Below are 24085 nucleotides of genomic sequence, written 5' to 3'. Positions count from 1 at the left end.
GTTCAGGTCCTTGGCCCATTTGTTGATTGGGTTATTTGTTTTCTTATTGCTTAATTTTTTGAGTTCTTTGTATACTCTGGATATTAGGGCTCTATCTGAAGTGTGAGGAGTAAAGATTTGTTCCCAGGATGTAGGCTCCTTATTTACCTCTCTTACTGTTTCTCTTGCTGAGAAAAAACTTTTTAGTTTGAGTAAGTCCCATTTGTTGATTCTTGTTTTTAACTCTTGTGCTATGGGTGTCCTATTAAGGAATTTGGAGCCCAACCCCACAATATGTAGATCGGAGCCAACTTTTTCTTCTATCAGACGCAGAGTCTCTGATTTGATATCAAGCTCCTTGATCCATTTTGAGTTAACTTTTGTGCATGGCGAGAGAAAGGGATTCAGTTTCATTTTGTTGCATATGGATTTCCAGTTTTCCCAGCACCATTTGTTGAAGATGCTATCCTTCCTCCATTGCATGCTTTTAGCCCCTTTATCGAATGTAAGATAGTTGTAATTTTGTGGATTGGTTTCTGTGTCCTCTATTCTGTACCATTGGTCCACCTGCCTGTTTTGGTACCAGTACCATGCTGTTTTTGTTAATGGATGTGTAACCGATGTGATTCTGCAATCTGTATACGGGGTAAAAATGGGAGTTCATAACCCACTTGAATCAAATGTATGAAATATGATATATCAAGAGCTTTGTAATGTTTTGAACAACCAATAAAATAAAAAAAAGAGCAAGTAAAAAAAATCATTTAAGTAAATCAAGATAGACAAAAGCAAAGATGAAGTTCCTTTGACATTCCCCTTTGCCAACTCCCAGAAGTGAACATGATTTGTTTGGTACATGTCTTTCCAGAACATTACCTATACAGTCACAAGTATTTCCATCTATCTTCCTGTATTTGTGAACCAATATACATATACATTATACACATATACATTATATATGTATGTTTATATACACACACATAGTAGAGAGAGACAGTAGACAGACAGACATAATATTCTACATGTCAATCTGCAACTTGTTTTCACATAAGGGTTTTGGCATTACTTCCCTTCCTTTTCTTGTCACTTCATGCCAATAAATCTTCCCTCTTCCAACCTGCTGCCTAGAAAGCCACAGCACAGAAGTGCCACTGTTTAATGAAACATTCCCCTTTTGGATGTGTTCAGTTACTCTACCCTCACTCTTATTACATATGGTGCTTGGATAGCTATTGTCAGACAGGACTTGTTATAAATTTGTGTAAATATTTACATAGAGTGGATCCCAGGGAGGATTGCTGCCAAATTGCCCTCCAAAAATATCATCCCAGTTACATCTTGCTAGTAGCTTATGTGAGTGTTCATTTCCCCATGACCTTGCCAACCTCATACATATACTTCTCTTTAATCTTTGTCAATTGGAACAAAGAGAAAAATGGTGTCCTGACTGTGTTTTAGTTCACATTTTCCTAATATCTAGTAAGGCTGAGCATATTTTCATACCTCATTTCTTGGATTGCCACATCTTAACATTTACTTGCCAGAAACTAACTGCAATTGGCACTTCATGGGACCACCTTTTTTTCTTCACAGCCTGTGCTAGTCAGTTTTCCATTACTTTAAGAAACATCTGAGATAATGAGCTTATAAGGAGAAAAGGCTTATTTTGGCTCTTAGTTTCAGAGGTTTCAGTGCATAATCAGTTGGCTTCATTGCTTTTGGGCCTGTGGTGAGGCAGCACAATATGGCAGGGAGCATGTGGTAGAGCCAACCGCTCACCTTATGGTGACCAGGTAGCAAAAAAAAAAAAAAAAAGAGAAAGAAAGAGACTGGCACCTCATAGTCCCCTTCAAGGGCACACCTCCCCTGACCTAAGATCTTTCCCTAGACCCCATTTCTTGAAGCTTTCACCACTTCTCAACAGCACCAGGGGCTGAAGACCAGGTCTTTAACACATGGTCTTGGGGCACATTTCTGATCCAAACTATAGCACAATTCATCCCTGGTATAGTAGTGGGGAAAGAGCTATTATTTTTCCCATGTGACAAATGAATAAATTGAGACTTGAAAGTTAAATGATGAACTTAAATTCACACATTTACTGTTCGTGGCAGCAAATTCTTCCTGCAAATTCCACAATATCTGTTCTCTTCTTGTTTAGTTAAGAAAAAAAAAAAAACTCAATTGTGGTAGGAGCAGCAACATGTCCACCCTCAAATTCACAGTTCTCAGCTTCCTTCTAGGTAGAAATAGCTATATGACTAAGTTCTTAACAAGGGGAAAGGTGGAGCTATTCCCCATGAACCTCCTTTAAGGGAATGATGACTGGTCTGGCTCTTTCACCTTTCTATCCTTCTGTCTTCCTCCCTCCTTCAAATGAAATGACTAAAGCTGCAGCAGCCATGGTAGGACCATGAGGCAATCTTGAAATGGAACTAAGATTATAAAAGAGGTGAAGTAGAGAATCCAAAGGAACCAGGGACATTGATAGCATCAATGTCCTATTCTCTTCCATCCTAGAGTACCCACTTCTGGAATTCTGGTTATATGAACAAACCTACTCTGCTTTTCTTTTACAACTGATGCAGTGTTAGAGCCAGAATTTGAACCAAAGCTAAGCCCATGTCCTTGACCCTTAAACTATATTGAGTTACTTTATCTTACCCAAGAAATAGTTACCATTCAAAAGGGATGATATTACTAATTCAAGTCTCTATCAGTGGCCAATAAAAACTGGAAAATTCTTGCTCTGACTATTCTTTTTCAAGACAATTGGAGTTGCAAGTTTTAACTCCAAGTAAGAATAATTTCAACTTCCCAACAGCAATAGAAGAGGTAGTGCTTGTGAAAGATGAAAGGAGAAGTAGCTAACACTGCATAACTGTCTTTACTGATAGTATCTGCACCAATGAGTGTGGACTTATAGAAAAAAAAATATGACAAATGTTGAAAACAAAAAGTTCTGATCCTGGTTTCACCAGGATCACCACTGGCTTCACCTTTGTGTTTTCTGTTGATCTTATTTTTTTTAAATCACATCATTCCTCTCTGTCTCCCTTTTCTTACATGTTAATAAAATTGATCCTTGTGCCATAGGCTTACAATAGAAGTGCAGTGACAAAATACAAATAAAAGCTTTTTTGAGAAAAATCAATGCTGCTCTGAACATGGAAGGAATCATTATATGAATATTGAATTCCTAGTGTATGTGTCCCCATGCACAGAGAGAGCCTGTAGTTATCATTATCAGATTTTAGTGACCCCAATTTTCTCCCTCTTTTTTAGCCATTATGTCATGGGAGATCCCATGAGACACAAGAATAAAGTCAGAATGGAGCAACATTGTCACAGTGAAGGGCAGGTGTGCTTCTCTACTGTGTGTTTGTGTGTGTGTGTGTGTGTGTGCATGCCTGTATGCACTTGAGATTTAACCTATTTCTCATTGAGTTTCATATATTTCATGCAAAGAATTGCTGAATATTCATTGATCTATCTAGTATCCACAAGTATGCTATTAGAAATGCATTACTTATCTATAGTTTTGAAATGTTGAAATAATTCAGTGTTGATCCTTTGCAAGATAGGTTTGCTACCTTTAAACCAAAGTGACAATAACACCCAAGCCTCCTTCGGTGTCTCTCAAGTTGTGCTCATATCCTTGATGCTTCTAACAAACCAGACACTGCCTGTGAGAATCCTGGATGTCACCATTAAATTGAAAAAGGCCTGAAATATCTAAACCTCACTTCTGGTAGGGAAGGGAAGCGAGGAAAGAGCAAAGGATGGTTATTCATGAATCACTCCCAGCCTGCCATGATAAATAACAGTGGTCTCGCTCTCTCTTCATCAGGCTCGTAATTTTCTCCCTGAAGGTGTTTCACCTGCATGGAAAGAACTGGGCTGGAGGGATGTATAGTAAAAAAATGATTTTTAAGGCCTCTTAAAGCACAAAAGCCAGTGTTTCGGTTATGAGCCCTTCTTTTTGCATATAGCAATGTCCAACTCATCTCAGCTAACAGGGGAGACTGGACTAAAACAGCTTGCTGGGTTTGGTCTGGGGTCTTGTGACAATCTAGTAATGTTATTAAGAGAAAACTAAATAATTGATTATAGGAAGTCCAGATTTGAGCTTCTGCTACATTAAACATGGAGATTTACTGTCCAGATATAGATTCTGCATATAGGTGCAGAGTATTCTTGTCATTTCCATGTAAGAAGGGTGGTATGTTAGTCATTTGGAATGAAATTCAGCAATGCAAAAATGATCTGCAAAAGTGGGGCTTCTGGATGCTTCTCTGCAGACTTCTGAATGTCCTTCCATTGTTTCAACAGAGAGTTGCTGCTTTCATGGGCACTGACAGGCAATGCAATATGACACGTTAGCAAACAATTTTACTGTTTTCCTCTCTCTCCTTATGAACGATATTTATAGACTCTGAATTGCATTCCGTTCTGCTTTCCCACACAGTTCTCTTCTTGGGCGTGGATTAAGTGTAGATCTGGGTGTTGAAAGACATTTACATAAGTGCTGTTTGTGAACATGAAGGCCAGTTCGTCTATTATCGCCAGAACATTTAAATCTTAATGACTGGCATTGTTGTCTAAAAGACGGTGTTTTTCCTGCTGAGAAACTGCATTAGATTCAAGAAACGGAGCTCATTTCCATTCTCTCAGCAGTCTCTCTAGAAATGACATGCAGTGCTTGAAACTGTTTATTTCCAAATTCAGGCCTCCCTCGCATCAGTCATCAGCTTCAATTACCAGTTTTCCGGAGCCGAGCCATCAGGCAGTCTGACACCGGGGTCCGGCCTAATTCCCACCTTCTCCAGAGTCAAGAGCATAATGTGCGGATGAAAAGGTGCAAAATAGCCTGGACTTCATTAGCATGCAGGGCCTGGCTGTTCATTTGCTGGCTGCGAATGGAAGTTCTGACGCTCCGAGCTTGCTGCAAAATGAGAAAAGTCCTCTTCAGGGGAGATGAGGTCCTCAGTGGTGAGGAAAGGTCATCAAAAAGACAGCCGCTGCCCTTGCTCCCTGCTCTCCATGACTGCTTATTGATTCCAGGAACACCTCATTACACGCCGGATCAACATATTATTGCCATGTTCTGGGACTGAATTGTTTACAAGTGTCTTTATCGCCGGCAAAGGCCTGCCCGGAGATGCGTGACTACACTCATTTGGCTGTGACCCGCCAATTATGTGTTATCCGATATGTTGCTGGGTATCTTGATCTTTGCCCAGGTCTTCTCCTGGCATCAACACAGTCCCATTTACTACTTCTTTCTAACCACTCTTTGGGAAAGTAGCCATTAGCCTGTCAGTGTGTGTAAATGTGTGTGTGTGTGTGTGTGTGTGTGTGTGTGTATTAGTTACCTCTGTTACAGGAAATCTGAGCATCATTGCTCCATTACTTACTATGCATGAGGTTCATAATCATTTGGGGGAAAGAAATCCTTTCTCTCTCTCTCTCTCTCTCTCTCTCTCTCTCTCTCTCTCTCACACACACACACACACACACACACACACACACAACCACCTGCATCTTTTATTGCATCCAGAATAACCCACACAATTTGCAATCAGTATGCACAGCAGAGTGTGATACAGCTTGTTCCCAAGCCCCTCTGCTTACATATAGGCCCTATGCAAGAGCCGTCATATTTTATTTGGGCAGGCCACTGCAAACCACTGCACAGGACCATTTTAATCTTTCATTACAGACACTTCTATGGCTCCATAAAAGGAAGAGTAGAATAGCAACTCGATTAAAAACTCAGTAAAGAGATTGTGCAAACCCTCCACCCCCAAAAGAGGAAAGATAAAGCCATCCTTTGGAACTGAGTGCACTGATTAACCAAACCTGATTTACATATCCCTCCACTGAGCAGTACTGACATGACTGTAACAGTGCTGCGAATTGACAACTTTCACTTGTTTTCATGAATGTTGGTGGAGTAGGTTTAATGATTGCCCCAAACATTTGTGTCCCTTCTTAACTGTATCTTAAAAGAGGGGCCATTTCACTTTTACTTCTGGTTGCCATCGGAAAGATGACACCTGTAGTATATTTATTTTCAGAATTTTCCCAGATTTGTGTGGTAATAATCTTTAATTTTCTCCAGGCATGTTTTTTCTTTCAATTTTTACACAGGCATTTTGCAAAGTCACTGAGTTATTCTTTCTGAAATTCCTCAGTCCTGGCTTTCTGACAAATGACTGACTAAAAAGAATAAATAAAGACCCCCTTATCAGGTGCTTCAGCTAAATTGGAGTCAATGGAGAGATGTTTGCTCCACCAAGTGTTTGAGGGCACTGCAGATTATGTAGTATCATCAACCAACAAATAGCCTTTGGAAGAGAGGAAGATGATTGGAAGGATTACTCTGGGTTTATTTTTGGAGACATAATTGCCCGTGGAGAAGTTTGGTCAAGGGATAAAGATGGAACAAGAGGGTCTGTTTACAGAGGTTCCCATCTGAGGAGTAAGTCTCAATGTGATTGGGACTCAGAATAAAAAAAAAGGATGACTCTCAATACCTAGGAGTCATCAAAAAGGAATGTCTTTTAAGTCTTTACAAACTTAGAGTGTAACGATGTCACAGTAGCAATGTCTGATCCACAGGCCATTTAGGATTGAATGTTCTAGGCAGAAACTTCCATCCAGAAGCTTTTGCTAGTTTTTACAACCAGCTCATCTGTTATTTCAACCATAAAAGAGAACTCAACTCTGTTATATATTTAACACCTCATTTTCTTTATGGATCCCCAAACTGGTACCAAAATATTTTTCTCAATTAACAGAATGGCCAGTAATCCCAGATTCTCTGGCCTTCTTCTCATTTTTAGAAGTCTCAGGTACCTACTTATATTTTCTGATGAGTAATGGAAATGCATACAACAGTCTGCAAGTACAATGATATGGTAAAATAATAACTTTAAAAAAGTACCTTGATTTAAAAGTCATTTATTAAGTACAATTTTGTTTCAGGGAATTTTCTAGAAATTTTACATACATTTACTTATTAAATACAACTTTGTGCTAGAGACCTTTCTAGAAACTTAGCATACATTTATTTATGGATTTCTCACAATATCCGTGTGACTTAGATATTGCTATTCTCATTTTACAAATGAGAAAAAGTTTTCACAAATCTAATAGAGCTTTTCCAGTGTTCTCAAGGTCACATGGCTAGTGACACAAGCAGAATCTAAACACAGGTGTGACCCATGGCACAGCCCATGTTCTATTCTGCCTCCTCTAGAACAGAACATCAATTACAAATTTCCAAGAACCTAGGAGACTAGGGATATAGCTCAATGGTAGAGTGCCTACCAAGCATGCATGAGGCCCTGGGTTCAATTCTCATTACTGCCAAAAAAAAAAAAAAAAAGTAAGAAAGGACCCAGAAAAAAGCATTTCTGAATGCCAGCCACTGATGCACAAAGAGTTACTAGTTGGGATAATGAATAGGACAAAACCATCATCTTTGATACATTCAATATCCTTAACAATGACATAGGTTGAAGTCAGCCTTCTTTGATTGATATAGTGAAGAAAGTTTTGATCTAAAAGGGCAATTTAGCCATTTAATAAAAAATCGGGATCAGAGTTGCAGGGAGAATAGGTTCAAGGAGTTATAGAAATGGTCCCCACTAATCAGTAGGAGCAATTGAGGAAGTCTTGTCAGTCTTTTTCTCTTCTATTCATCCTGGTTGTCCACCAATCTTCCTTTAGGGTTCTACTAAAACAAAACAAACAAAAACACTTAACAAAACGCATTTTCGGGGGTTCATAATGGCCCATCATCCTACAAGCTTACTTGGCCTTTAGAAAATTAATGATTAAGAGTCAAATCACAACACAGGAGACAGGATTCCAAAGACTTGAGAGATATCCATCCACTGACTGCAAACCCATGCATAGGTTCTGGAATCTTCCCTTGACTCATGGTTCCATTTTTCTCTGCTGTCCCTGAGAATGATAGCCACTTTCTAATGCCCAGTATAATGCATAATTTGGCATCACCTCCTGTATCACTGGTCTAGCTGAAGTGAAGACAGATGACTCATCCACAGAGATCCCTCCTCAGTTCACTTTCTTCAGTATTATGGATCTCTAATCTTCCAGTGCATCTATGCTGCTCCAGCTTCTTCTGTGAGAGAAAAAGAAACACTGTTCTCATCAGTTAATTTGCACTAAGATGCAGATCCAAATTCATACCCTTTCTTTTCCAATTTCACTGCCAACAGGTAGTAGTCACATTTTAAAAGTAGGCAATAGTACATCATGGGAGGAGGGATGGAATTTGAGCCTTCCTGGCAATTCATTCCATTCACAAATGTGGACATTCCTGCAGGTAGATATGTCTGTCACCTGAGTCTCACTTAGGCTGGGAAGATTTCAGAAATATTTGGTTTTCAGAATATGTAATTGAGGATTCTAGATAAACATACTAGAAATGAGATCTACTAATCTAGGTATTAACACAGGGGCATATGCTTGCTGGTTACTTTCTCCCTCAGCTCTTACTATGGCCAATGTCTTGGCATATATATGCCTTAAGAGTCTACCATGTGGGCTGGGGATATAGCTCAGTTGCACAAGGTCCTGGGTTCAATCGCCAGCACCCCCCCCCCAAAAAAAAGGGCTATCATGTGCTCCAAACCATTTCAAGGGTTCTTCAATCTCTAACCTGAATTTTCTGTCCTTAAGGAGCTAAGAAGAGGCATCAATAGAGTGTCACACAACACTAAATGATTAAGGAAAAAATAGAAAGTATGTATAATAAAAGATGGCCCAGGATTTTGAGCAGGAGAAGAAATAGAAGATCCCTTTGGACTAGCTTATAAAAAAAAAAGGTTTCCTAGCTGGGCATGATGGTGCATGCCTATAATCCCAGCTGCTTGGGAGGCTGAGGCGGAAGAATCACAAGTTCAAAACCAGCCTCATCAACTTAGCAAGGCCTGAGCAACTTGGTGACACCCTGTCTCAAAATAAAATATAAAAAAGGGCTGGGAATGTGGGCTCAGTGGTTAAGTGCCCCTGGGTTCAACCCCCAGTTTTAAAAAAAAGAAAGAAAGAAATACAAGAAAAATTTCTATATAAAGTAGGATAAAAATTTGTCTTGGGGAATTGAATGAGAAGAAAGAGGGGTAAATAAATGTGACAGTATCGAAATATGGCCTCTGTCAGTTCCTTCCATCCCATGAAACTTTTTCTACTAAGAGAAGGAGAACTATTTCCCCTCCTCCTTGAATGTGGCCCAAACTTATGACTTGCTTTGACCAATAAAATGAGACCACAGTGACATTCTGGGATTTTTTGGTTACACAGGTCTTAAAAGGACTAGCAAATTCCACTGCTTCCTTCTTAAAGCCCAGTTGTCATGCTTAGAGAAGTCTAAGCTAGGCTGTGGAATGATTAAAGGCCACATGAATATAGGCCCTGGGAAATGAGAGACTATCTTAGAATTTCCACATGAATGAACCCAGCTGACTCATTTTGCCCAGAAAGTCCTGTATGAATTCTTGACCCTCAGAATTGTGACCACTAAATTATGGAGTGGTTGACTAAGCAGCAACAGATACATGATAGAGGAAAGATTAAAGGAAATATAAGAGTGATAAGCTGCTTTCCACATTAAAAAATGGCATAAATAAAATAAAAATTAATTCATATGGTATTTGGGGAGCTTGAAATTGAGTAAACCAATCTGGCTAGAACAGGCATTTCAGATGAGCAAGTAGAAGAATATAGATTGATAAATTGAGCCCAAATAACTTTAATGCAGGAAAGAGATCTTCAAGACTATCCATCTTGTGCCCTCTGTAGTAGGTGCTGTCAATGTCCTGTCCCTTATACATCAGGATATATCAGTCAATGTCCAACCATGAGCACCTGCATTTCATGGCTTGGGAGGTTTTATATTTGGCTTTGTTTTTTGGTGTTTTGATTTGTTGACCCCTGAAGTTCATTCTGTCTATGCAACAGGCTGGGGAAGTGCTGGGGAAGACATACTTGCAAAGAATAGCCTTCAGTTAATGACTGAGGGGAGTCATGTATAAATATCCCAGCTCAAATGGATTCACCATAAGGCAACTGTTTTATATTGTTTCTCAGAGTTCCTGCATAGAATCAAATTCCAATTGCCCAGAGTGGTAATTTGCTATATGATCCACTTTAATGGCTGCCTTCCCTTCTTTTTCTCTCAACCCTACTGGTATTTTTTGAGATCACCTTCCAAAACACTATTTGCTTTTGGAGAAACCCAAACTAAGATGTTTTTATTTTACATTTACGAAAAAAATTAAGCCAGGAGGTAGATTACTTTGAGTGGGTGCTGTAATAAAATGAACCAAAATATGAGATTTTCAACCAAAATAGAAATTTACTTGTCTCCATATTACAGTCCAGAGTGGGAGGGCAGGCTCTGCTCTAGGAAGTCGTCTTGGCAGCCCAGGCCATTCTGGGAAGTTTTGCTATCCTCAATACATGACTTGGGTTAGCATCATCCCCAGAAAACTAGAAAGAAAAGAAAGTTACAACTATAAGATAGTAAGTAGTCACATCACTTCTGCTTGCATGCCATTGGTAAGAACTTAAGCACATGAGCCACATATAACTGCCAAGGAGGCTGGGAAATGTTGTTCAGCTGAGGAGCCATAGGTACAACAAGAAAAAAATTGGTGAAAAGTGGTAGACAGAAGTGTGCAACACTGGGACATTAGGTGACTACCCAAATGCCTGCAGTTTTTCTGCCCACCACCGTTTTTGACCTTCTATTTTCACTTTGATTCCAATCAGACAGTAGGTCTCAAATGCATGTTGTTGAGTCTATTGGATTAAACTTTCTGGCCAAAGCAAATAGCATAGGAGGCACACCGTCCCTATTGAAGTAGGACAGAATTTTCAGGAAGAAGGTTTATTGGCTGCAGCTGGCTGGTCCAGAGAGCACTAATGCCTGAAATTCTCCTCTGGACCAAAAATCTAGAAATTCTTTGAACTTTATACCCAGTAGGGGCAGGGAGAAGACTTGATGTTTCACATTTTTGCAGAAGTCTACATAAAAGTAGTTTTTTTTTTCTTTTGAGTTCTCAGAAAGTGCTTTTTGCCCCATTTCTTAGAACAGTCAGGGGTTTTACAGGTTATACCACAAAAGCAGAGTAACAACCATCAAATCAGTGGTTAAATTTAGTTTTTGCAAGACAGAGCCGAGCAACAGGAAACAGGATGTCCAACCACATCCAGCCCTTTTTTTCAGAGATCTTTGCTGATATTTTGTTAACAAGAACAATTGTGGAGAGGGTCCCTGGAGAAGCTTAATTAAGATGCATTGGTGCTGGGCATGGTGGCCATGCCTGTAATCCCAGAGGCTCTGGAGGCTGAGGCAGAAGGATTGGGAATTCAAAGCCAGTCTGAGTAATTTAGCAAGGCACTTAGCAACTCAAAGAGACCCTATCTCTAAATAAAAACACACAAAAAAAGGTCTGAGGATGTGCCCCTGAGTTCAATCCCTGGTACAAGGGGGCGGGGGGAGATGCATTGGTGGAGGAAGGCGGGGCACTGCACTATTACCTGTGTCCCTTTTTTTTTTTTTTTTTTTAATAGAGCTAGCCAGTTTCTTTGCTGGCCCATGTTGTCCCTTCGTACAGATTTTAAAATGACATCTGTACTGCTTTGTTCAGAAGAGTGTCTTACAAAACATACAATCTATAGTGACAATAGTGTGTAGGGTTCCCCTGAAGTTATATGAAGTTCAGCCTGACTGATTGTAATCCTGGCTAAGAGTGGGAGAGGAAAGAACCAGGAGGCTCACTGACATCCATGTTGTAAAGGGACATCTTACAGTCATATCTGAAGAAACTGGTCTTGTTTCTGTAGTTTCCAATTATCTTCTACAAACCAACACAGCTGCTCCTTTTTGAACCCAGTATCTGGGGTGGGGAATGCTAGAAGACTAAGCACAGTTCATTTAAATATTAAAACAAAGGAAAATGAGAGCAAACAGGTTTATCTAAGAGAACCCTATTCATAACTTTTACTTGCTAACCTATTTTTCTAATTCAATATTTTATAGAGTTGGATTTAAACTGGATACACACACACACACACACACATATATATATATATATATATATATATATATATATATATATATATACTGTATTTTTTAAAGACAGTGGGAGTAAATGAATTGGAAGAATTTGTTTAATAGCTCTGCATTGTTCATATCTCTCAAATTAAAAAAAAAAATGGGGGGGCCAGGGGTGTAGCTCATGGTAGAGCATTTATGCACACGACCCAGGGCCCTGGCTTTAATCCCCAGCACCAGGGAGGGGAAGGGGAGAGAAATTTTACCCTAATAGAGATTACACTGAGTCTTTAGATCATTATTCTGTCCTATGGCCCTTCTTTAACTTTCCCCAAGATAAAAGGTTATGCATCTTTTATAGATATGTTGGAAATCACCATGGCTTGTATCATTATTGAATACCACCTATTATTATATTCCCAATGTTTTTATTGCATGTGAACATGAGTAGGAGTTTCCTCTATTGAACCCTATATGCAAAGACAGTACTCTGGATTTTTTAATCCAACAATTTCTGGTTATATTCAGTAAATGAGTATAGTCAATAAATGAGTATAACCAGAAGATTCCTTCCAAATGTAGATCTTAGCTCAGTAGACTGTTTTGAAAATATGTGTCTAATCACCAAAAAGCCAAGCATTTATCAGGATAATCCTTCTAAACTCATCAACTTTAATGGTATCCAGACGGCTTTTCTGGAGAGGGCTCATTAGTAGAAAAAAAAATCTCAAAATTTTCATGTTCAGTGATTTTACTTACACAGTCAAAAATATAATCAGAGTTCCCTGCCTTCTTGTTTAATAGCCATTTTCTGCCCATATACTGCTTTGAAAAATAGTCAAACAAATGTAAAGAAGATAAATATGGAGCATAAACGAACTACCGCCAAAGGGGGTAGGTTGTGTGCATAAAAATGAGTAACACCAGAGCTGCAGATTAAGAAACTGAATATGTTGGTGTTTAAAATTAGAATGGCTCCCAAAAGAATTGATAATGTTCCATTTAAGAAAAGAAATGTTTTCAAATCACTCTGCTGACTAGAGAAGTCTGAATGAAAGTCAGAAATTAATAAAAGGATGCAGACGGACCCCCCCATCATAAATAACAGAGATGATTTGTATGCATATAAAAGCCTACAAGGCCTGGCGGTGTCTATAGTTCTATGGGGAAAAATCTAATGAAATGCAAGAAGAAAATGTTAAATATAGAAATGAATATGCCTAGTAGAAATGCTATTGTCCTATTTGTATCACACAATGAGTTGTTTCCTGGAAAAGTAATTCTTCAATTGAGTCCAGGCAAGCTTGTATTCATTGTAAAGTTGTATATTTAGACCTATAGACTGAAGGGTTTGCCTATCTTTAAAGCTTGATGCTACCAGGGCTCATTAGAGTACAAGGACAAAACTCTATCATATTACTGCTTCGACCCTACTCAGAACTTCTGGGTAGTTTTCAGTGGCTTCAAGTACTTAGATTGTCAGCAGTATAGGAAATAGAAAGTAGAATATTGAATGCATGAGGTGTGTACATCAAACATGTGGGAATGCATAGACAGAGAGATAAAGACCCTCTTCCAACATTCTGTTATATTGAAGTCGCTGCAGAACAATTCCAGGGTAAACACAGATTTGTAGTCCACAGAGCTGCAATGTGCAGAATGCAAGAATTTGAGCAGTCTGAATCTCATTCAAAATCAAATGGTTCCTTTCTAGACTTCCTATTAGGAACAGGCTCTGCTACGGGTGTCAGAAATATACAAGACCATAATCGAAGTCACAAAATCTTCAAATAAAGAAGGATAGCAAGGGGGAAGTATCTAAATTTGGGCCTGTTTGGACACAGGACAGCATCATTCTACAAGTGCTCCTTCCCTATTTGGGACAACACAATATTTTGGCTGAAGTGTAGGAAAATGTGTGCCCTCTCCATATGTCTTCCCACATATTTATGCTTTGTGGGAAGCTGCTTTTAGGATGAGGGTGGATCATCTTGGGGTGAAGGTAGGAAGGAAGGTAGCCCTGTCAAAGAGGACAAGTCAATTAAGGACTACTCCCACCCAAAATAACTTACCCCTGTTTTATGGTGATTCAACTTATTTTTACATATTTATTTTTGGAATAAATAATACCTGCATATAGGGAGAAAAGTGAAAGGTACAAGAATCAATACAGTGAAAAATTGGTCTCCCTCTAGCCCACTACCTTGGCTCCCTTCCAGTAGCTCCCCCAGAGCCCTTCCTTGCAGATTTTTCCAAGCACAAGTCCAGTCACTCAATTTCAAGAGTTAAAAAAAAAAAAAAAATCATAAAACAGCCCTCCCCACAACACCCAGGTCTTTCCTTCCTAGCAGGTTGTTCTTCATTCAGCTCCACTGCCCAGCCTGTTTATGCATCTCAGAGTCTCTAACAGAGGACCTGCACCACCTTGATGACCCCAGTGGATTTTTTATTTAAGGGTTAGGGTTATTACTTAATGATAATGGCTTATTTTACACATTGTCGTCTGTTGATGTTTAAAAGATAAGAAGACATTTGTTAGGGCGGGTGCCTACGGCCCTCAGAGGACTCCGGGAGACCCTGCCAAAACGTTTCCAAACTGAATAGTCATTGGGCTGCCAGATAATTCAGAAACTATTTGTATGAGCTGTTTATCAAATTATTAACCGCACAGATGTTGTTTGGTTGAAGAGCAGCTGAATCCCCTCTCTGGCAGCCGTGGAGACAAAGGTCTCCAGGAATAATTGGAGATGTGCACGGAATATTAAATTAATTTACTGCTCTTAATTCTTATGCAAATTCTGACCTCTGATGGCGCCTATCAATTACCCCGCGCTCAGTGAAAGCGAAGGCGACAGTTTCTTTTCTTCTCTTTGCTTTTTTTTTTTTTTAAGAACTCGAAAAAAGGAAATATTTGCAATAAGCAGGCAGTAGGAGCACCGCGTAACTGGAATTGTTTAATTGAATCTCCTAGTTTTCTGGGACGACCGTGGAGGATAAAACCCCAGGGTACCGGGGAGAAGGCGGGAGGGGTGCAGGGGAAGGAGGAATTTGTTGGTTTGACTGAACACCTGAGGACTGCGGGAAAATGCAGCAAAGAAAAGGGACCGGTGAAGTCAAATAAACATGGGCTTACAGGCGGACTCGCGTCTTAGTGATAGCGCCAGTTTGCGTTAGCGCGGGGCTTCACGGTGGCTGGCGACACCAATTAATACTGCGCGTTTTGGCAAACCGAAAAGCTCAGGGTCCAACCTGGAAGCACCTTTGCATGGCTTTCCTCTACCGTTGCCTACAAGGTCTCTATCGGAACACTGACTTCCATTTACTTTCCTTTTAAGGGTTTTAACCAGCCTTTACAACCTGGAACCAACAAAAAATGTTGTTGCTGTTCTTTGTTTGAAAAAACAAACTACTCTGCAGCTTCATGTTCAATTCTACTGAAAACCCGGGTGGGCCGAAATAAGATTTAATTGTCTCCTGCGTGGAGAAGTGACACCCACTCGTTTCCCTAAATTGAGCAAACGCCCGTGCTTTGTCTGAATTTGTGGCTTAACGCTATGCGGTTTCTACGCCCGGGTGGTGAGTTCTAAGACTGGGGTTTCCAAGTCTTTCATCATCTTTCTAATAAGGGAAACCAAATCGGGCGCATAATGTCATCAGTCCCGGCCCGACCTCGCCGGGACCTCAGCAGCCCGAGGAGGTCGCCAGCGGCCCCCAGCGCAGTCACGACGCGCCGCCTTTCAGCTCCTCGCGGTCCCCACAAAAGCCAGACAACAATATCAATTAATCATGCAGCGGGCAAACAAGGAGATTTATCCCGCGACAAACAGCCCCACCGAGAGCCGCTGAATGGGCGTGATTAGCATGTGAAAAGGCGAGCAAAACTCCGCGGTTCAACAGCTAAAGAGCAATTTGATGGGGCTGGGATGGGGAAATTACTTGATTAGCGTCCGTCCGAGAAGAGAGCGGTTACTGCCCCTCGGCCAGGAATCCGAAACGGGAACAAAACGCGCTGGTAAACTCGGCGACTTGGAGGGAGCGCGGGCGAAGGAGGGTAGCGTGGGGACCCGCTCGGCAACGTGATCGAGGGTGGGGGCAGAACAGTGGGCCAAAGTGCTGACCTGCCAGCCACCGCCGACGCTGGTGGCCGGAGCAGACAGGAGCCGCACCAACTGGCTCTCACTGCCCTAACTTAGGACTCCCAGGCCTGCACGGGGCGGACACAAGATTCCCCCACCCAGTGCTGGAGTTCGACCCTAATTTAACGCGTTGCTGGGGTTCCGGCCGCGAAGGAGGCGCGCGCGGAGGGAAAGGCCCACCCACGCAGTCCCTGGAGTCTCCTCTGGTGTCCTCAGGGGAGCAGCCCGCTGGCATAGCAGCCTCCGCCAACCCGCGGGCTCCGGACCCAAGTCAGAGTCGCTACGTTGGCGGCGCGGCCATTCAATCAGTAGCTCTGCGGTTTGGTTCGCAAGGGCAGTGAACTTTGGAGCGGAGCAGTTTTCTCGAACTTCGAATTTAACCATTCTGTTCCTGGCATCTTGGAAAAGCCGCCTGTTTGGGTTTAGTACTCGGCAAGAAAGGGTTCTTCGGTTGCACCCTCCACCAGGAGGAGATGGAGAGTTAAAAGGGAGCGCCCTCACTGCGTGCGGGCGCCGCTGGAGGCACGCAGGTGGGCGGAGTGTGGCGTTAGGTGAAGGCACCACAGCCTTGGGTTACCGAGGGAATGGAGCAGACTCCGGGGCTCTCCCTGGGCTCTGTTGGACAGTCAGTCACAGGCTGCCTTGGATTTGGACAGCAGGAGCAGATTTGGTGGGGTGGGAAATTGGGCTTCGTGGAGTTCTCCCCAGATCTAGAGTGAAGCGCCAAAGCCCGTGGCCCAGATTTTGGCTTGGGTACACTTGGGCCTTGTGGATAGGCTCTTATCTGCGGGGTAGAAGGGTGTCCTGGAGAAACGCTACAGAGAGTAGCAGCTAGGGTCCGCAAGACAAGGACTAGTGGTGAATGAAGGCATGCTGAAACCTTCTGCTCCTCATCCCCCCTCCTCTGTTGGACAGCGCCTACGTCTGCCCAGCAACCTTCGACCTTGCCCCAGAGCCAAAGCCTGTGCCTATCCAAGAAAGGGCAACTTGGTCGCTCACGGACCTTCCCTCTGGGCTCACAAAACTCCCTGCTCCCTGGCTCCTCCCAGTGCCAAAGAAGGGGAAAGTCTCCCACCTTGTCCCCAAACGCCTAGACTAACAAGCTCCAGTTCTCTAGACCCGGTAAAAGGGTGCTTCCAGCTCTTGCCCCCAAATAGGGGTACACCGGTGAGGCTCCAGCATCTGGCCTTCAATTTCCTTAGGAGAGGGAGTTTCTTACAAGGCCTTCCTGAAGTGCATTAACACAAATATAATAAAGACTTAACGGAAACGGGAGGGAGGGGAATAGGGCGGGGGGTACTTCAACGACAGATTTGGCGGTCGTAAATACACCCCGCCCCTTGTCACAAAAGAACCAAGAACCAAGGCGTCAAATCTTATTTTGCGTATTAAAAAATAAGCGGGGAGTGTATCGCCCCCATCCAACTGAACAATTGTCACTCAGTTGAACAGTGTCAATTAAACCACAGTAAGTGGTCGACTTCAAAAGGCTTAATTCTGTCTGAAATGTCTCTGGTGGCGGGTGTGCAGCAAACTGCAGCTCGCTGCTCGCCTTCTTTTCTTTCTTTCTCGACTTGGCGCTAATACCGGAATGCTGCTCCCTCCTCCTTCTGCCCCCTTGGTCCGACCCTTGGAGCCCCGGCTCTCGGCTTGGCGCCAGTTGTGAGAGCAAAAATGGGCGCCACGCCTTGGCAGACTTTGAGGGCGCACCAGTAAGCAGGGCGCGACGACTGGACCCGCGCGGTTCTGTGGCCGCCGGACACTCTGAGCTAAGAACCAGAGACCCTTGAACTCGGCGCACGCCAGGGCCGCAGCTCCCCAAATCCGCAGCGGTCTCCGAATATGCGAATCCTGCAGGCAATTTAAAAAAGAAAAAAAAAAAAAAAAAAAAGAGAGAGAGAGAGAAATTTGTGTCTCTTGCTCATCTTTCTTTGCTCTGCGACTTGTGGCTTGAAGCGCTTCCTCCGGGTGGCTGGAATTGTACGTTTTAATGCCAAAGCCAAGTGGTTGAACCATCCAAAGTTGACGGGTGGAGGGGGCGGTAGCAAGGTAGCTGGATGCCTTTGCCTGAGGGGTGGCAGAGCTATTCTCATCAATAGCAACGACTCTGTAGTGACTTTGTAGTTATTTTTACAAGTTCTGCCCGGTGCCCATCGTATTGCCCTGAAAAGCAAAAGAGGCCGCTGCAATTTATTCCAATGGGCGGTTTTTAAGAAGCTGGCAATTTGAACCGGCTGGGTGTTATTTAGTGCAATATGAAATCAAATGATCCTATTTCTCAAATAACAGTGTCTGTGAGGAGAAGTGAATCCTCTGAAAGGGTAATTGTCTGCTGATGGTGTTTCCCATTATACCCGATCTTGGCCTAAATGGTGTTCGGCAGCAGGGCGGAGAGTGAAGGGTGAAATCAATGCGCGCCAACTCGCGCACCTCTCTCGTCCTGGCAACGTCGAACAATGCCATCCATTGCACCACTGATTTCGATATCATTTTACAGGTGTCCGAAATCATTAGAAGTGAATGCTAATGTGAATGACAAAATAAAACTCACTCTTCCTCCTTTATCAACTTTGGGAATCGTTAGTGTCCTAGTCTTGATTAATCAACAGATTATCGGTAATCTGGGAAATAAAAACCCTATTTTGGTGCCCCACATCTCCCCTACCCTCCACCCACATGTTTATTGAGAACTCGGAATTCTTGCAAGTGCATACTTAACGTCTACGACCTTCTTGGTCCGGATTTCTAGAACCCAAATTTAATTTCTGGGAAAGGTACTGTGTCTGCCAGAGACACGTTATTTATTCTAAGGTGTGTGGGATCTTTGGGAGAAAAAGATTGGCCCTGGAATTTTAAAGTTGCCCGACACGGGTCCCGCAATGTTTTTGGTAACCAGATGTGGAGATCAGCTTGTGTCTGGAAGCACGGACAAGGAGTAAATTGAAGGAATTACTTTAATAACAGGGACAAAAGTGGCACCCTGGAACCTGCTGTCGACCTTGGGGAGTGTGAGTACCCTAGGTCGAACGCCAGCAGCGGGCACACAGGAAATACCCCAGGCGCCTCTCCTTAAAATTATTTTTGGCTACAGAGGCCATTGCTTGCAAAAGCCTTACGGGTAAACCCTCTTTTATTATTACTAACGTACCTTGAGGGGAGTGGTCTCTTTGGATTCTGTTGGCCCAGGCAATGCGGTAGGAGTGGTGGCCTAAAAGAAAGGCACATCCAAGTTTAAAATCACCGGGTCCAGGAACGCAGCACGGCTTCCGGGGCATCTTCCCCTCTGGTCCCCTTTCAGATTTTACCCCTTCCCCAGAGTTTTGTGTGTACCAAATATCCTGAAATTATAGTCACAGCCTACAGCCTGGATTTGCTAATTTGGAGCATTTCAACTAAGCCTCTTAAAATCAATGTGTGGTTTGTTTCTGCTCTAGGTAGGCAAGTTTATCCAGTTCTTTTCGGGTGTTTTGGGAGGTGTGTGTGTGTGTGTGTGTGTGTGTGTGTGTGTTTCTCCATACTATGACCTCTATTTACAAGCCCATTCGGTTGTTCATGATTTTCCTCCTTCCTTGGTGCTATTTTCAAATATTTGAAGAAACTGACAAAGAAATGGTCATTCCTGCATATCCAAGGAGCTGGTCCTAGGAAGTTGCCATCCCTTTCTCAGAAGAAGATTTGGCTATCGCAGCTGGAGCTAAAGGCCCAGGACTTCAGGAGCGCTGTTCCTGACATTTTCTCGGGCCTCTGGCCCTGATTTCAGTCCACGGGCATCTCCTTCCGGATACCATATCCCGTCTGAAAATCCAACCAGGGGACGGCCTGGACTCTGGTTACTCTGGGGCCCTGGTGATGAATCTTTAATTTTCACTCTCTAGCTCTGGGTCTGGAGAAATCCCCGGGGGTCCAGTTTGCTAGGGTCTTCCGGGGACCCTCCTGCTGGGGGGCCTACCTTCTCCGACTGGAGGTTAAGCCCTAAAATCTTTCCTGGGTTCCGCAGTGGCCTCTCAGGTGCCGCTCTGAGGCTGCGGTGCCCAGCGAACAGCCAGCCGGCGCTGTACACAGCCACCTACCTCGTTGGAGGTGAAACTACGAACGAGGTACTTTTACCTGGAGCGGTTCTGCGTTCACACTTTTTCCCAGGGGAAGGAGTGGCCACGCCCGAGTCTCTACTCGTTCTCTACTCCTCGTTCGGGAGGAAAGAGCGACGACCAGGAGTCCCTCCAGTACATCAGTTATACGCCTCTGCCCCAATGAGTGGAGCTAGAAACTACGAAACCTGCATCTAGTGTAATCTTTCCTCTTCTGCGTAGCTTCGGGCTCTTCTGCTGCTTAATACGCCCCAGTTTTCCCCCACAACGTACCGGAACCCAGGATGGAGTGAACCCCGCGTGCCACTAGATAGGGTTGGGGGTCCGTGGACTGCGGAATATACGCGGCTTCGAGTGACCCAATCTGACCACCACCTGGGCCCTGTTTGCAAGAGAACCCTCTCTTGGTCGAAGGTGCGCAGGGAGGTGGGGACCCGGAAAAGACCCAGTTGGGCCAAGCCACACGCCCCCTCTTCCCAGGGATCTCGGAGTCCCTGAAATTCTTCAAGCCTCTGTGGTGGAGCGAAGTGGAATTTAAAAATCGGCTCTCACCCTGTCTGGGGCCATTTTCCAGCCCCTTCGTCTCCCTTCGCTTTGGGAAGAGTCAGCGGCTCACCCTGCTCTATGGCTCAAACCCAAGCTGTCCGGTGTCTTACCCCTCCCCTTGGCCATTCCGGCTTCCCCCATCTCCCACTCCATGCACCCTCTCCTCCCCAGACCCACTGACCTTGGGAAGGCGCAGACTCGCGGTTGCCCAGCCTAGCCAGGCACTGTGCAAAGGAAGAGCGCGTCTCTCTGCGCAGCCCAGACCCGCTGGCTGGTCGGCTTCCGCCCGGGCGGTCGAGATAGTGCAGAGCTCCCCTCCCCCACACCTTATAATTTAATCACATGCGATATTAAATTATCAAGCCGCTCATTAATCATCCGCTAGTTATTGGGATTGAACACGCAGCCGTGTGTTTTGACAGCCCAGAATTGTTCATGGGACTCGGGGTGTGTCTGGGTTTGGGGGATGGGGGGCTCGCTAACCACTCTTGAGAATCACTTTGAGGCCCAGGCAGGCTGATGGGGGCTCTTACCCGGAAAAAGATTTGGAGAAGCACAGGCTGGGCTTCAGAGTTTGGTGGAGGGTTTGACAAAAGCCCAAACGCATCCCTCCAGGGCCCCTTTCCTTAATATTTGGATTTTGATCACGATGATTAAGACAGCCGGTGGTGTATAATCAACATCTTAATTTGCAGTTTTTCAGAAGGATGAATTTGACCCGAATCTGCGCATCTTTATTACCCATTGTGGATGGTGTGAAGTTAATGCGTTTGAAATACAGATGGAGCCAAATCACTGAAGTCATTTCTAAGGATAACTTTTCCCTAATTCAAATGGGGCTGTCTTTCGCATACTACAAATGCGAACAAAGGAAAATAAAGAACTTTTTTCAATTAAATGCTTAGTTTGGGTTTTTTATTTTATAATTGATGAGTTTTCCTCTAAAGTCTTTATAAGCTGGCTTTATTTTCTATGATTTCCCTCCCTTTCCCTGTTTCCATTAGATTGACCTTTTTCAGTGAATATACTAATTAAAATTAAGTTATGTTTTTATTCCACAAAATACAAAAAGCAAGTGCTCATAAAAAGCTGTCTTCATGGTACAAAGAAGGGTTATTAGCTCTCAGTATTCAGACAATAACATACCAGCAGAACAATAAGCAAAAAGGAAAGCATTCCCCACCTCTCTTGAAGGGGTAGTGTAGCTATGAATCTGTTAACCAACATATTTTTTTAAATATTTAATTTGAAATTGATCTCTAGAAGAAATGTAATCTCCATGTTGAGTCTCTTCCCACCTTAGCATAAGACTAAACTGGATGTACCAGAAGGCCAATTTCCCTAGGAAAGGGCCACAAATTTAGCTAAGTTAGTAAGCAAAGTTTCTGAACAAATCCTAGATCCAATCAAATTGTTTTCCCTTTTTAAAATATAAAATAAAAACAGATATCAACCCAAATCAGGTTCAAAATCCTTAGCCATTAAATTGCATTTAATTTTCCTACCAGAAACTGTGATCAATTTAGTAAACAAATAAATACATAAATCCTGACCCCATGGTTATGTTTTATCATAGAATATCATCAATAATATTAAATGTATCCCAGTGTATTCATGAGATGTTTTCTCTCCTATTAGTCTGTTGTCTGCATTTTTCTACCCTGTTCACTAACACACAAAGAGATAGGTATCAAAACTCAACACACACACTGACACACACATACAAATACGGACACACAGAGCTAGGTAAAATTCATAAATCCTACAAAGCTAGTGGAGAGTGCGGGGGAGGAAGCCATAATATGGTGTGATATTTTCATAAGCCAATGAAAAAAATATCTTGTCCACCTTTATCTAGGCAATTCATGCCTACGTATGTTGTAGAGTGACAGAAATATTTGTTATCAGGGACTGAGAGATCACTTTCCATCTTAGGATCTCTTTCTAGTTAAAGTGGGCCATTCGCATCTGCCTACTTAAAAAAAAAAAAGCATTTGAACACTTTGTCTTAAAACTTGGGACTTTGAACACAATCTGAATTATCCAGACAGCATGATTTGCAGAATTTTAATTGTCTGATTCGGAAATGTAGAATAAGGGTCATGACTGGATAAGAAACTTTCAAAAATTTTTTTTCAAAAATAAAGTTTTTGTTGACTAGAGTCACTGAAATGAGAAAAATCAATTCTTTCCATTAATTTGCCTTTTACATATATCGTTCCATTTCACTCTTGCTGGATTGGTAGAGATATGAATGGGGGATGAGAATTTAATTTTTCCTCCTAAGTCTCAGGGAATTTATGGCACTTGTTTACAACTCACAGCCAGAGCAAGAACTTAAATTTCTTTACTCCTAATCCAGTGCTCCTTCCAAACAACACTGCTTAAAATAGCTAACATATGAACTTTGGAATAGTTCTCTTTTGTAAACCCTTCCCCATCAATTGAGCTGAACACTTTGTTTTTTCTGGACCTCTTTCAGAATATAACAAATGTAAAAAGTAAGTTTTCTTTTCCTTCCTTCCTTCCTTTCTTCATTCTTCCCTCCCTCCCTCCCTCCCTCCCTTCCTTCTTTCTTTCTTTTCTTTCTGATGCTGGGAACAAAACCTAGGTCATTCATTCTAGGCAACTGAGCTACACTCCCAGTCTCAGGGAAAAATAATTTTGACTGGGAGGTCATCTCATCTTAGTCCCAAGTCTCAGGTTTATGACCTTGGAGAGGTCACTCACCAACTTGAACTGGGTTCTCTCAGAAGACAGCCCTGAGCCTAAGATTTGAACGTAAGTAGATGTTTTTAGACTCCATCTCAGGAAGTAGGGGAAGTAGAGGAAAAAAACTAGGAAGGGAAACAGCAATACACAAGTTACCATTTTCTGCACTGGAACTTAATTCTACTAGAGGGACTCTGGGAGGCAGTGAAGACACCTGGCTTGAGGGATAAGAAATAGTAGTATCCATCTCTTATCAGTCATTGGTTGAACAATACTGCAGGTAGGTGTTAATTTATTCTGCCTCACACTGGCACCACAGGAGGCAGAGCCAACTCTGGCTAAAGAAAGCCCTTAAGCAAAGAGCTGCAGGTACTGGATAGCAAACCAATGTGCATGGAAATTGCAAGAGCCATTGTATTTTCCCAAAATGGCCATATCTTTATCTCCCAGCCCATATGGTCTGCAATGTAGCCTTGCCATTCTCCTTGAGAAGTAGATGCTGTGACTAAAGGACCCACCCAGAACAACTG

General features: G+C 42.7%; 2 long non-coding RNA genes across 3 annotated transcripts; both read right to left on the bottom strand.

Moving 5' to 3' along the window:
• Positions 1-6975: 6975 nt before the first annotated feature.
• Positions 6976-16950, bottom strand: LOC114080656 (uncharacterized). Of its 2 annotated transcripts, none has more exons than XR_011706731.1 (4): positions 16010-16950; positions 10374-10503; positions 8008-8154; positions 6976-7720 (listed from the first exon to the last, which is right to left on the bottom strand). It is a non-coding gene; the product is annotated as an uncharacterized lncRNA (long non-coding RNA). The 2 variants fall into 2 exon arrangements; XR_003580633.2 differs by having other exon boundaries at positions 8008-8134.
• Positions 16951-17578: 628 nt separating this feature from the next.
• On the bottom strand, positions 17579-21113 carry LOC117794785 (uncharacterized). Its single transcript, XR_011706730.1, has 3 exons — positions 21025-21113; positions 19358-19417; positions 17579-18372 (listed from the first exon to the last, which is right to left on the bottom strand). It is a non-coding gene; the product is annotated as an uncharacterized lncRNA (long non-coding RNA).
• Positions 21114-24085: the final 2972 nt, after the last annotated feature.

Source organism: Marmota flaviventris, chromosome 2 (assembly GCF_047511675.1).
Source record: "Marmota flaviventris isolate mMarFla1 chromosome 2, mMarFla1.hap1, whole genome shotgun sequence".
Lineage (NCBI taxonomy): Eukaryota > Metazoa > Chordata > Mammalia > Rodentia > Sciuridae > Marmota > Marmota flaviventris.
The sequence above is the reverse complement of the archived record's forward strand: the minus strand, read 5'-3'. Positions and strand labels throughout refer to the sequence as shown.